The following is a 12,724-nucleotide window of genomic DNA, read 5'->3' on the forward strand; positions in this document are numbered from 1 at the left end:
TTAGCTGATTTTTCTTGATCAAAATAAACAGGAAGCATTCCCAAAGTTTCCTTCACAGCCCAGACAAGGCTGAGCCTGCCCTCTGCTCTTATCCCATTCAAGAGATGGATACTCTCTTTGCCGCCAGAGGTTGGCAAATATGCTTTAAAGTCTGTGCAAAGTGGACTTCCCTTAGGTTTTATACGAGTGTCTCCAAAGCCAAGCAGCTTGTGTTAGGTGTGGGACTGGCTCATGCTGGCCTGCTAGATCCTACGTCATCAAATTTTCCTCCTCCATGGACTAGGCTGGAAAGGCTCAATTGGATACATGTTGGGCCAGATGAAATGTGAGATCACGTGCATTAATCAAAACCTTTGAATAATGTATCCATTACCTTCCTGTGACCCATGTGTCATCATTCACTTCCCAAATGCTACTGCACTGGGATTTTAGGACTCACCTGAATTCTCTCTGCTTGCATTTTTTTTTTTTTTTTTTTTGGACCTTTCCTAACTTCTCACAGAGATAAATGGTAAATGCTTCTGGTTCAATAAGACTCTGCTTGCATTTGTCATCTAATTCCCAAAATAAGTTAATAGAGTCATTCATCTGTAATATAACTACACCCTACTCTATGTGGTTGATTCTGAGTGTGAGCTTAAGGGGATAATAGCCATTCCAAACTCATTATTTTTCACATTGAGTCCAAGAAGCTCTTTACACATTCACAGTGGCCAAAATTCAGGTGATTTGCAGAAGCCCTAAGTGCCTAGAATATCATTCCCAGCAGGTCTGTGAATTCCAAGTAGGCCAGGCAGCATGACTGTGTGATATACATTCCATTCCTTTCCAGAGTATCCATCCCATTCATCCCTCAAAGTCTTAACTGATTGCTTCCTAGAAGTCTTCAGAGATCCCCCCAATGGAATGAATAGATTTCCCTCCTTATTTTAGAGTTGGAAATGCGTATCTCTACTTAGCTCTTATTTCCTTCAGGATTGTTATAAGGTATTGCTTCAAGATATTGCTTCCACTCTGGTTTCCTTTACTGAGGGCAGATAGACCTTGACAACAAGAACTGTGCCTCTCATTCATAGAACAGGAGATCAGCCAATGTCTATTGTGAATAGATGATCATCATACATTCAAATTATCAGATAAGCAAAAAAAAAAACCCCACAAATTATCAGATAGTAATAGTAATCACATATGGAGCACTTCCCTAATACACATAAGTCATCATTTAAAAAATTGTACATGAATTATGTAATTTAATTGTCTTAATATCTTTTGTGTGATATAATCTCCATGTTATAGAAAGACATTTTAAGCCACTTGCCTAAAGTCATATAGCTAACTTAGCTGTAAACACCTAAGCACTAAGATGCCTATCTCCTAGCGAGCCCTGAAGTCTACAAAATTGATAAAAATCCAGCCATCAGACTTGTATAATATAGAATTTTAATTAATTTGCAAGTTTAGTCATTTGAGTATTTCAATCGCCTCCCAATTACACTTCTTGCCTTTTTCCTTGTTCCTTTCTGTTTGTCGTAGAGGTCTGTTCTCAACAGACAGTGTGATTCTGTGCTAACTCAAATTAGTTCTTGGATCTCAAACTTCTCAATAACTTCCATTTCAAAGAGTAAAAGCCAGAATCCTCATAATGGCTTATTAGGTTAAACAAGTTCTTTTTACCACCCCACAACCTCTCCAGCCCTATTTTCTCTCTCTCCTTTGTTCACTGTACTCCAAGCAAGTAGCCTCCTTTCTGTTCTACTAATAAGTCAGGTGTGCCTCTGTCTCACAGCCCCTTTTTTTTTTTTAAGATTTTGTTTATTTATTCATGAGAGAGAGAGAGGCAGAGACATAGGCAGAGGGAGAAGCAGGCTCCATGCAGGGAACCCGATGTGGGACTCAACCTCGGGACTCCAGGATCACACCCTGAGCTGAAGGCAGATGCTTAACTGCTGAGCCACCCAGGCACCCCATGTCTCACAGCCCTTCTTATAGGTTTTCCCTCTCTCTGAAGCTATCTTCTCCCAAAATATTCCTCATCTCCTTCAAATTCATTTCCTTAAAAGGAAATTTCTCAGGCTACTGACCTTGATGGAGTAGCCGGTTTCAGACTAGCTCATCTTCTATAAGTAATTAGGAAACTGGACAAGGTATGTGAGGAAGATCATTTTCAGATAATGTAAAATAAACAGTGCAAGACTTCAGTACCTGGAAGAAGGGAGCATGAGGTGATCCGCCTGGAGAGCTGAATTTGAGCAAACGATGTAAACTGAGCTGAAGAGGCAGGAATCAGAGTTCAAGGCAATTGAAATACCTAGAATTTGTGCAGGGAGAAATCCCTAGATGTCTATATATATGGATGGTGAGGTCCTCCACGAATCCATGGCTGGGGGCTGAACTGTACATGTGCAAACCATCCAAGGCTTACCAAATATCAGCTACTATGGACTTGAGATTGAAGCAAATGTAAGAAAGGTTGAGCAGTCCTGGGGGTAAATGTGTGAGTATTTAAACTTAAATTGAAGAAAATTAACTGAAGCTTAAAATTTAGTTCCTTAGTCATGCTCAAGTGTTCAATAGCTGCCACCATATAGCAAGGTTCAGACATGAACATTTTCCTAAATGCAGAAAATTCTAATGAACAATGCTGATCTTGAGGATCCACAGTGTAAAATTCAGTGTCCAGTAGTCAATCATAAATCACTAAGACATGTAAAAAAAATACTAATCAGCATCATGTCATCCACAGTAAATAATAAAATCAAAAGAAACTGATTCTAAGATGGACTAAACATGGCACTTGGTAAATGAAGACTTTAAAATATATCTTTTATAATACACATTCAAAGAATTTAAAATATATTCATTATTTTTTTTAAAAGGTCCTAATAAATGAGGAGTAAATAAATAAGGAATTTTAGCAGAGAATCCATAAAAAAGAACCACATGGAAATTTTAGAATTATGCAAGACCTAAAGTGAGTCATTCACTGAGGGGCTTGAGATGGTGGAAGAAAGACTCATTGAGGTTGGAGACAGATCAGTAGAAATGATCAAATAGAGAAAAAATATTAAGAAGAAATGAACAGAGGGTCAGGAACCTGTGGAACAGTATCAAACAGTTTAACACATGTGTGATTGGTGTCCCAGAAAAGGAGAGTAAGAACAGAAAAAAAAAATATGAATAAATAGTGGCCAAGAACATCCCAAATTTTTTTGAAAAATGACTCACAAATCCAAGAAACTCAAGAAGGATAAAGATAGAGAAAACCCCACACAGGTACATCATAGTCAAACCACAGAACACTAAACATAAAGACAAAATCTTGGAAGCAGTCAAAGAAAAAAGACACAGGTACACAAAGTTAAGAATTATTCATTTTTCATCAGAAACAAGAGAGGCTAGATGACAATAAAACATCTTTAAAGTGTTGGATGAAAAACTCTGTCCATCCAGAATTCCATATTGAACAAGAATATTCTTCAAAACCGAAAGTCAAATAAGGGCATTTTTCAGATAAACAAAATCTGAGAAAATAAATCACTGGATGTCCTGAACTACAAGAGATGCTAAAGGATGTCCTTTAGTCCTTAGGGAAATAATACCAGATAGAAACTACACAAAGAAGGAAAAGTACCAGAAAAAATAAATAATTGAATGAGCCAGTTGTGGCATGTTTATGCAATAGACTAAGAGTAATAAAAAACAATAACTACTAATAAGTGCAATAACATGGATTAAAGTGACTCAAACACGCCACATACAAAAGATGTCATGCTGTATGATTCCTGCTATATGACATTCTAAAATAGGAAAAACTAGTATATAGTGATATAAATCATATCAATGGTATCTTGTGGTGGGGGTATGACATTGACTATCAAAGAGTAAGTGGGAACTTTCTAGGGGGATAGAAATTTTCTGTATCTTGATGAGGTAGTAAATGAATATATTAGTCAAAAGTCATCAGTCTGTACACTTAAAATGTGTGAATTTTACAGCAGATAGTTATACCTAGTTTATATCACCAATACACTAGATATATTTTTAAAATCTAAATTTAATTTAACTAAATAGTTGTAAGTGTAGTTGACACTAAACATTTTGTTCCCCTCGTTTTATCTTCCCCTCTAGAACGTCGCTTCCAGGCAGGCAAAATTTTGCTCATTTCTTTCATTGGTTTGAACATTGCCAACAACAGTACTTTGCACATAATACCTGCTCAGTAAATGCTATGTGAATGAATAAATGAATAGACAATATGAATAAATGAGGCAATGAACTGTCTTTCTTTACAGGTATCAAAAGTGAGACTGCGTATGTAAACTAAGGTAATGCTACACTAGTATGTCATGAAACTCAAGATACCAGATTTCTGCCCAACTCAAAGGGAGAAGACAAGAAATGTGAGTAAAGAAGGTATTACATGTAGACTAAACACCTGTGCAGGTAGTTGGCATGCCATGTGAGATACTTGACCTGGGCTTTCAGATGAACTATGTGTGTTTACAACAATTATAACACCAGATGTTTTTCTGTACTTTACCCACTAGAAGATAGAAGTGTATATAACTAGGAAATGAGGATAATAAGGGGGAGGGAAGTCGGGTTGTAATTGGCAGAGACAGGGGTGGGTGGCCTGCTGCTTATCATCCCAAGACCCACTACCTCAAGGTTTTTTTCTGTTTTTGTTTTTGTGTTTTTCCAAGGAGTCAGTAAGTGTAAAGCTTCTTAAGTGCATAGATCTTGTGACATCTGGGCCTGGCCCATCTCTGGCTATAAAGTTCTGATAAACACTTGTTTGTTTTTTTAAGATTTATTTATTTATTTGAAAGAGAAAGCACAGTGGGGGAGGGGCAGAGGGAGAGAGTCCCAAGCAGACTCCATGCTGAGCACAGAGCCCAACTCAGCACTCAATGCCAGGACCCTGAGAACATGACTTGAGCCCAAACCAAAAGTCGGATGCTCAATGGATTGCACCACCCAGGTGCCCTGCTGGTAAGCACTTGCAATGGGTGTAATATTGGTCAATACAAATTTGACCTCAGTTCCAGAAATTTAGGCACCTCATTTAGCCTCAAATTTCAGACAAGTGAGAAAAACCCATGTAGTCTATTTCTTATTGGTCCACTTTACTGAAGTTATTTATCTTGAAGAGAGAGTTCATCAAGATAGGGAAAGTTAGGAAGGGGTATACACAAAGTGTCAACAGCATCATGCTCCTGTCCTGAACATCATACCCTTCCAAAGAAAAGATCCATTGGGTTCCTAAGGGCACGTTTTTTTCGTAGTTGATAAAATAAGATTCCAACATGCAGAGCCAATCTGGATGGCTCCGACAGCCATCGCCTCAGTGCCACCTTCCCCAAGGCAAACTCCAACTTCACTCTGCTGTGATTTTCATTGCACTGACATCGCATAGCATACATTCCAGCACATGACCGCATTCTGACTGGTCATTGGCCAATATTGCACCTCCTACACCCACCCCAGCATGAATATCCATCTCTTCAGCTCCAAAGTTCAGAAAACAGGTACCTTGTCTCCTAGTTTGCTTACTCTTATCATTAAACAACAGCAACAAATTTTTTCACTCTCTTTTTTTTTAATCTCCCTTCTTTCCCCCTACTCCTATCCCTGCCCCCATTAGAGACTTCATGCTCAAAGAAACTGGAGATTGAGACCCAGGGAGTAGAGGGGGATAGTCATACTTCTCATTCCATGTTCCTCTGACTGCTAGAATTATAAGTCCCAGGAGTAAGTCCTTTCAATGGAAAGGAAAGGAATCTGAGGGCATTCTGTGGAAGTAGAGAAAATATGAAAGAAGAAAGATATTTTGTAAGAGGTCTTCTTGCCTGGAAAGGGGGAATCAAGGTAAAGCACGACGGGAAGCGGGTGAGAGTGGGAGAGAAAATAAACATGAAGGTCTTGAGAAAGAGTGAGAAGAAATCCACCTGAAGGAATATATTTAAGATTTAATAGGGAGTTGCTGGGGGAAGGGGTGGAGAAGAGGAGCCTATGGGTATTTTGAACCCAAGCCAAGAAAACTGAGTAAAAAAAAAAAAAGAAAAGAAAAGAAAAGAAAACTGAGTAACAAGAGACCATGCATTTGTGACTTATTTGGGCAGTGTGCAGCTTTGGACAGCATAATTTCAGGGTTTCATGTTACTCGTGTATGGAATTATCTTGATACAGGACAGCAGTAGATGTGATGGAGAAGCAAGCACCAAGACAATAGGTGTGTGTGTGTGTGTGTGTGTGTGTGTGTGTACGTGCACATGCGTGCACGCCCACAGCATTTGGAGACCTTACTGTAGACTCTTCTCCTGCCAACTTTGGCTCTGTATGTGAAGAGAGGATCTGTCTCCTCCCCTACTGTCACAGCCACAGAGGGTGATGGCTTCATTTCCAGGTGAACCTCAGACCACCCAAGATTGAATCTGCTTTTAGTCCCCTGTCCCCAATTGCCAAGTTTCCAAAGAGACTTTCTGAAGGAGAGATTATCTTCTTTTCAACTCCACAAACAGGTATAGAGGATTTCTGTCTGAGTAGAAAGTGCACAGTGCATCATGCATTGGTTGTAAATACCGGTACAATACTAAGCAAAACACTACTGAAAGGTATTTTTATCTAAGATCAAAAGGCCAACCCAGTGTGATGGATGAGGGTATAATTCAACCTCCAAGCTCATCTTGCACCGCTTTCCTCAGCTCAGGCCCACTGGCCTCATGCTGTTTTTCAAACATAACTTCTACATCTGCTCTCTGCCTTAAGGCTTTGACTCCAGCTCTCCAGGGTTACAACTTCTGAGGCCTCCGTATCTAAAGCATTTCCTAACCTGCATCACCCACTTTCGGCTTCTTACGGCACTTACCACTCTGATGTGATCTAGGGTATCTATTTATTAATTTGGCTTATTTGTGTCTTTATCATTAGAACATAAGCTCCATGAGATTAAGGACCTTGCCCCTCTTTTCCAGCACTAAAGACACTGTCTGGCACACAAAAAGTGTTCAAAAAATGCTCGTGGAATAAATAAACATGCCAGTTGGTATAATATTTGTATTTTTTATGTTACACGGAAGGTATTTTTTCTGCACTGGGTACTGATTCAGCAGACTTCCCCAGCCCAACTATTGCATTCAACGATGGGGACAGTCTTGAAAAGACAAAAGAATGAGGGGACCAATAGCTGTGAAGGACCCAGTGAAACAGCAGTGCTGCTTAGTAAAAAAGCAAACGTAGTTCACTTCTGTTGTGTGGTCCTAAGAAGGCTCAGAGGCCCCCACATGAGTTCAAATCCCTTCTGTTTACTGGTAGACTCAATCTTATTATGATGCACACACTAGAATTTGCAGGCAGAGAGGACTTGGCTCTCTTGGACTTACGTCTTAGTTTCTGTTTGTGACCAGTATAACTCTCCTCGGGGGACAAGGGTCGGTCTGGGAGCAGAGGGGGTCTGGCCTGTTTGCTAACTGAGCAGCTACCACCTCAGCTTTTCAAAGCTCCTCCACTTGCTTTGATCACTTGCCCTTTAGCTGCTGCAGGCAGCAGTTTGAGCTCAGTAGGGTCTTAGCTCTTGGGTCCTCATGTAGAGAAGGTGTGAAAACCTTTTTTCTCCGTGGAAGCCCACACACTCAGCCAGTTTCAGAACCCCCAAAGCTACTGAGTCAGGGCTGACCCAAAGTTGAGTTGTGGAGGGTCAACCAATCTTTCTTTTTTTTTTTTTTAAGATTTTATTTATTTATTCATGAGAGACACACACAGAGAGAGAGGAAGAGACACAGGCAGAGGGAGAGGCAGGCTCCACGCAAGGAGCCCGACGTGGGACTCGATCTGGGATCTCCAGGATCACGCCCTGGGCTGAAGGTGGCGCTAAACCACTGAGCCACCCGGGCTGCCCTCAACCAATCTTTTCTATCCCCTGTCTTCACAACTGCATTTCCATGCCTCAACCCCTTCCCCTCATCCTTCACGGATCTCTGTTTAGGTTAAGGGGCCCAAGGGCAAGACTTAGCCAGCCTGCCTTGCCCAACCCAGCCTCCACCTCACCCTCTACCCCCTAGCCTCAATCCAAGGTGCAGCCCTCTCCATCAAAGAATCGGGGCTGGGAGGTACAGTGTGAGGAGAGGACCTGGGGGAATGAAGATGGGGTTGCTTGGTCACTTCTTATCATTATGAACTGCAATTCTGGGCATATCACTTTTCTCTGGAGACTCAGTTTATTTCTTTGGAAATCTGTGATGGAACCCCCGATTTATCTAGCTCAGAGTATCTCTAGTTTCAAAAGAAGTAATGGAGTACAAATTTAAAATCTTTTTATTTTTTATTATTTTAAAATTTAAATTCAATTTGCTAGTGTATAGTACACCATTCATTTCAGATGCAGTTTTCAATAATTCATTGGTTGTATATAGTGCCCAGGGCTCATCACATCACGTTCTCATCACCCAGTTACCCCATACCCCCATCGACCTTCCCTGCAGCAACCTTCAGTGTTTCCCAGAGTCAGAAGTCTCTTATGGTTTGTCTTCTTCTCTGATTTTTTTCCCATTCAGTTTGCCCTCCTTCCCTTATGGTCCCTTGCACTATTTCTCATATTCTGCATATGAGTGAAAACATAGGATAATTGTCTTTATCCAATTGAATTATTTCACTTAACATAATACCCTCCAGTTCCATCCACATTGATGTACATGGTAGGTATTCATCCTTTCTAATATATATACATGTAATATATATATATATCCCATCTTCTTTAACTTACCCAACCTTCTAAACTAAGAGGATCACACTAGCACTGTGTAGAAGTAAATGGTTTACAGCTTTTCAGGAACTAGTCTTGGCAGCACAGTTTGATCTACAGAATAATAAACGCATTTATAGTTGGATCTTAACAGTCAAAAGTGACTTTAAGGGTGATACCATTGAGGTAACGTGATACAGGAAGAGTTTGGTTTTGTCTCACCGAGTCGAAGAATGAATCTCGCAGACAACAGACAGGGAGCAAAGCAAGAGAAGTTTATTAAGCAGAAATACAGAAAAAGGTCTCAAAAGGGAGGGGCGGGGTCCCAACAAGGTTGCCACTGAGGGCCTTCATGGTCTGTCTTTCATAGGAAACAGACCAGAGAACTTGGAAAATTTCTTATCAATATCAGGGTGGATTTGTAAGTTTCATGTCTATAGTTAGAACAAACATGGTGGACTTGTGACCAACAAGATGTTTCTTTGTAAATATTATGAGCACAAGCACAGTGTTCCCTTCTCTCTGGGTAATATCTCCTCCATAATATTTCTCTACATCTGGGCTTTCTGGGAGACTAATAGCCATTAAAGGGCAACACTTCCTAACAATTTGGAGTTAGGGAGCCAGGTTTAGTTTTCTGTTTTTTTACTGTCTTATCTCAGTTTCTTTGGGATGGGTAGGAGCATGACTTTGGGGCCTCTCCCTTATCTTTCCCTGCCTAGCCCTGTCTGCCCCTAACTCATTCCTACATCAGTAACGTATTTTCATTTATATCCAATTTCTTCAGGTAAATACAGTCTTAAGAAGTCATTCAAGGTGAGGATTTCAGGTGTCAGGCTGACCTCTAGAGGCAATACCTTGAGGGAGAAGGGGCATTTAAACACTCAAGTCCTAGTTTTGATGATTGTCCTCTCAGCTCATACACAAAGCTGAGCATGCAAAATCTCCTGTAATTTGGACAGACCAAAGATGGCCTCAGAGGTTACCATCACCTTTACACAACTAGTTATTTTGCAACTCTTGCCTCATCAAAACTATGTTTTTCTCTTGGCCTGTTTTCTCTTTCGTGTCCCCTGATTACAAATTGCAAAGACCAGCCCGACCTGGGCAACCCCAAACAGAAGTCACATCATCTGGCTTTGGCAACTTCCTCTCCTCTGTGACCAACTTGTGCGAGAGAAATAGAGACTTACAGCCTCTTGGAGTAGATGGGAACTTAGAGGTCAGTGGGCCCTCCCTCGATTCCACCAGTCAGTGGATATGCCTATAGAACACCTACTCTGTGCCAGATGCTGGATGAGTAGTGGAGGAGGTAGGATCAGGGTGCTGAACAGGGCACAGTGGCTAACCCTGTGGAGGAAGGCAGGTAGACAGACAAGAGGTTGGGATACACAGATAAATACAGTGAGGTTGAATGTGCACATTCATGCACAGAATGTCACCCAAGGTGGGGGAATCAGAAAAGGCTTCTCAGGAGAGGTAGAGTATTTTTTTTTAAGGAGGCTCCATGCCCAGTGCAGAGCCCAGCTCAGGGCTTGAAGCCAGGACCCTGAGATCAAGAATTTGAGCTGAGATCAAGAGTCAGATGCTCAACTGAGTGAGCCCCCCAGGTACCCCAGGAAAGGTGGGGTCTTGAAGGGAGAAAAGGAATGAGCTAAAAGAAAATCAAAGTGTGTGTGGGGAGGGAGGAAGAAGTTCTAGGTAGTTTATAGTGTATGCAGGGCAGAGAGATCAGAAAGGAAAGAGGTGAGTAGAAGAAAAGGAGAGATGGAAAGGGCAAGATGAAGGAGTGGGAGGAGACCAGGCAGGATCAAGGAGCTGTGACCGAGCTCATTGCCTATTTAGGGAGCTGCCGGGAGCCCCCTGCTGCAGCCTGAAGGTCCAGGTGGGGGACAGTGGCAGGTGAGGCTGAGCAGTAAGCAGAGGCCAGATCAGAAGACTTCTGGTCCTTGGGAAGGAGGTAGGAAGGTACGACTTTATCCCAAAGGTGACAAGGTGACTCTGAAAGTTTTAAATAGCACAGTGAATTAAATTCTAAGGTTTCTTCAGTGGTGCCCCCCAGGAGACAGTTCAGCCCACTGGCGGGTAGGTCAGCTTGTTGGCAAAATGTGTGTCCAAGTGGAGTCCAGAGAGCTCATCCATAGGAACATGGGCCTGGTGCTGCTCTCACCAGTCGGCTTGCTCTTCGCAACACTGGAAGACTTCTTATCCCACCCGCGTCCCACATTTCCTCCTCCCTTCTACCTATGCTCATAGACATAGAAGAGCTTCTCCTTGGAAGCATGGGCCTTGGGAATCCCAGCTTTTCCACTCTTGCCTCTGGAGGAAAGTGAGTTGTCTACACCCTTTAGCAGATGAGTCCTCTCCTAGTGGCAGTAGAGACGTTTGTACAGACACTCAGCTCAGGTTGCTTTGTCTCATAATAACATTCAGTCTCTGGCATTGCTGCTCTATCAGCTGACTCTCCCACTGCCACTCAGCTGGCCAACCAGTTTCTCTTCACTCTTGCCTGTTCTCCCAGGAAAGTCCTCTTTTTTCGGTGTTTTGTTTTGTTAAGCTTCACATATAACTATTCAGTTTCTTGCGGCTTCTTTCTCTGAAGCCAGGTACATCTAAATTGGGATGTCTTAACACTCCACTGGCAATGTGGCCCAATGGTAAGAACAGTCTTCAGGGGCAGAGAGACCTAAGTTTGAAGTTTGGCTCAGCTGCTTCATAACTGTGGGACTTACAGGAAAGTGACCCAGCCTGTCTGAGCTTTGATTTCTTTGTCCGTATAACACTGACAGTGTCTGTCCTTCCGAGCTATGAAGACCTGAGTGCATTTAGGTGGTGTCCTCCATACAAAGTGGGCACAGGCTTTCAGGGACTGATGGCTAGTAGTGATAAAAAAAAAACAACCATGGTAACGATGATGACCATCTGGATCTTCCACTCCCAGCTGAATGCCCTGGGCCTGCCTGACTTACTCGAAGCCTCAGCTTTCCCATCTCTTAGGTGAGGATAACAGCAATTATTTGGTAGAGTTATTTGAGGATCCAATGTGATAAAAATGTGCAAAGCACAAGGTAGTTCCTCGGAACACAGAAATGTGCTCTTTGCCCTCCAGGGGACCCCTTCCCTTTTAGCCACCCCCTCCATCATTAGACACCCTTACCCCCACCTTGGGTGTTCTTGTCAGGGGTGACAAACTCTTTCTGGACAAACAGCCTCTGGGAAGATGAGGCTTTCCTTTTTGTTTGCCTAAAATCAGTCATTTTTCTGTCCCTTATTTTTCTCTTGTTGTCTCTTTCTGGCCTGTTATGGATTGAATTGTATGTTCCCTACCCCTGCTCAGGGGGTGGAAAGGATATTGTGTCCCCACCCCCAGTACCTGTGAATGTGACCTTATTTGAAAGTAGGGCCTTTACAGATTTAAGCAAGTTAAGATGAGATCATTAGAGCGGGCTTTCATCCAACATGACTGTTGTCGTGATAAGAGAAGAGAACACCACTTAGAGACGAAGACATAGAAGAAGACAGAACTTGGAGATATGCCATCACAAGCCAAGGAAGCTGGGACTACAGAAACTGGAAGAGGCAAGGAAGGGTCCTCTAGAGGTTTGAATGAGGCCTGACCTGCACCTTGATTTCAGACATCCGGTCTCCAGAATTGCGACAGAACATGTATTTGTCATGGTAAGCCACCCAGTTTGTGCCAGTTTGTGCTCCTTTGTTACAGCAGTCACAGGAAATTGACACCCTGGCCCCCTTGCTAGAGAGTCCACTTGACCAAGAGATTTATTAACTTGTGAAATAAACATCCTGAAAGCCCACCTTTAGAATGGACAAGCTGTTTAACCAAATAAGGGATATATTACGTGCTTATATTTGAAATAAAATGGATAAAAAGGAGCAGGGTTAGTGTGATGGAGGGAAAGAAGCCGTTAGAAGACTCAAAGCACCACTCTGCTAATGAATAATGTGGGACCCAAATAAGACAAA

At 42.1% G+C, this 12,724-nt stretch overlaps 1 protein-coding gene and 1 long non-coding RNA gene across 3 annotated transcripts in view; one reads left to right on the forward strand and one right to left on the reverse strand.

Moving 5' to 3' along the window:
* The window catches only part of LOC111094048, a 60,231-nt gene extending 55,827 nt beyond the window's left edge, over positions 1–4,404 (forward strand). For both annotated transcript variants that reach the window (XR_005384327.1, XR_005384328.1), the window contains one exon: positions 4,293–4,404. This is a non-coding gene — a long non-coding RNA (uncharacterized LOC111094048). The remainder of the gene's footprint in view (positions 1–4,292) is intronic.
* NEDD9 (neural precursor cell expressed, developmentally down-regulated 9) overlaps positions 1–12,724 on the reverse strand; it is a 185,987-nt gene that overhangs the window by 149,018 nt on the left and 24,245 nt on the right. The window lies entirely within an intron of this gene.

Source organism: Canis lupus, chromosome 35 (assembly GCF_011100685.1).
Source record: "Canis lupus familiaris isolate Mischka breed German Shepherd chromosome 35, alternate assembly UU_Cfam_GSD_1.0, whole genome shotgun sequence".
NCBI classification, from domain to species: domain Eukaryota; kingdom Metazoa; phylum Chordata; class Mammalia; order Carnivora; family Canidae; genus Canis; species Canis lupus.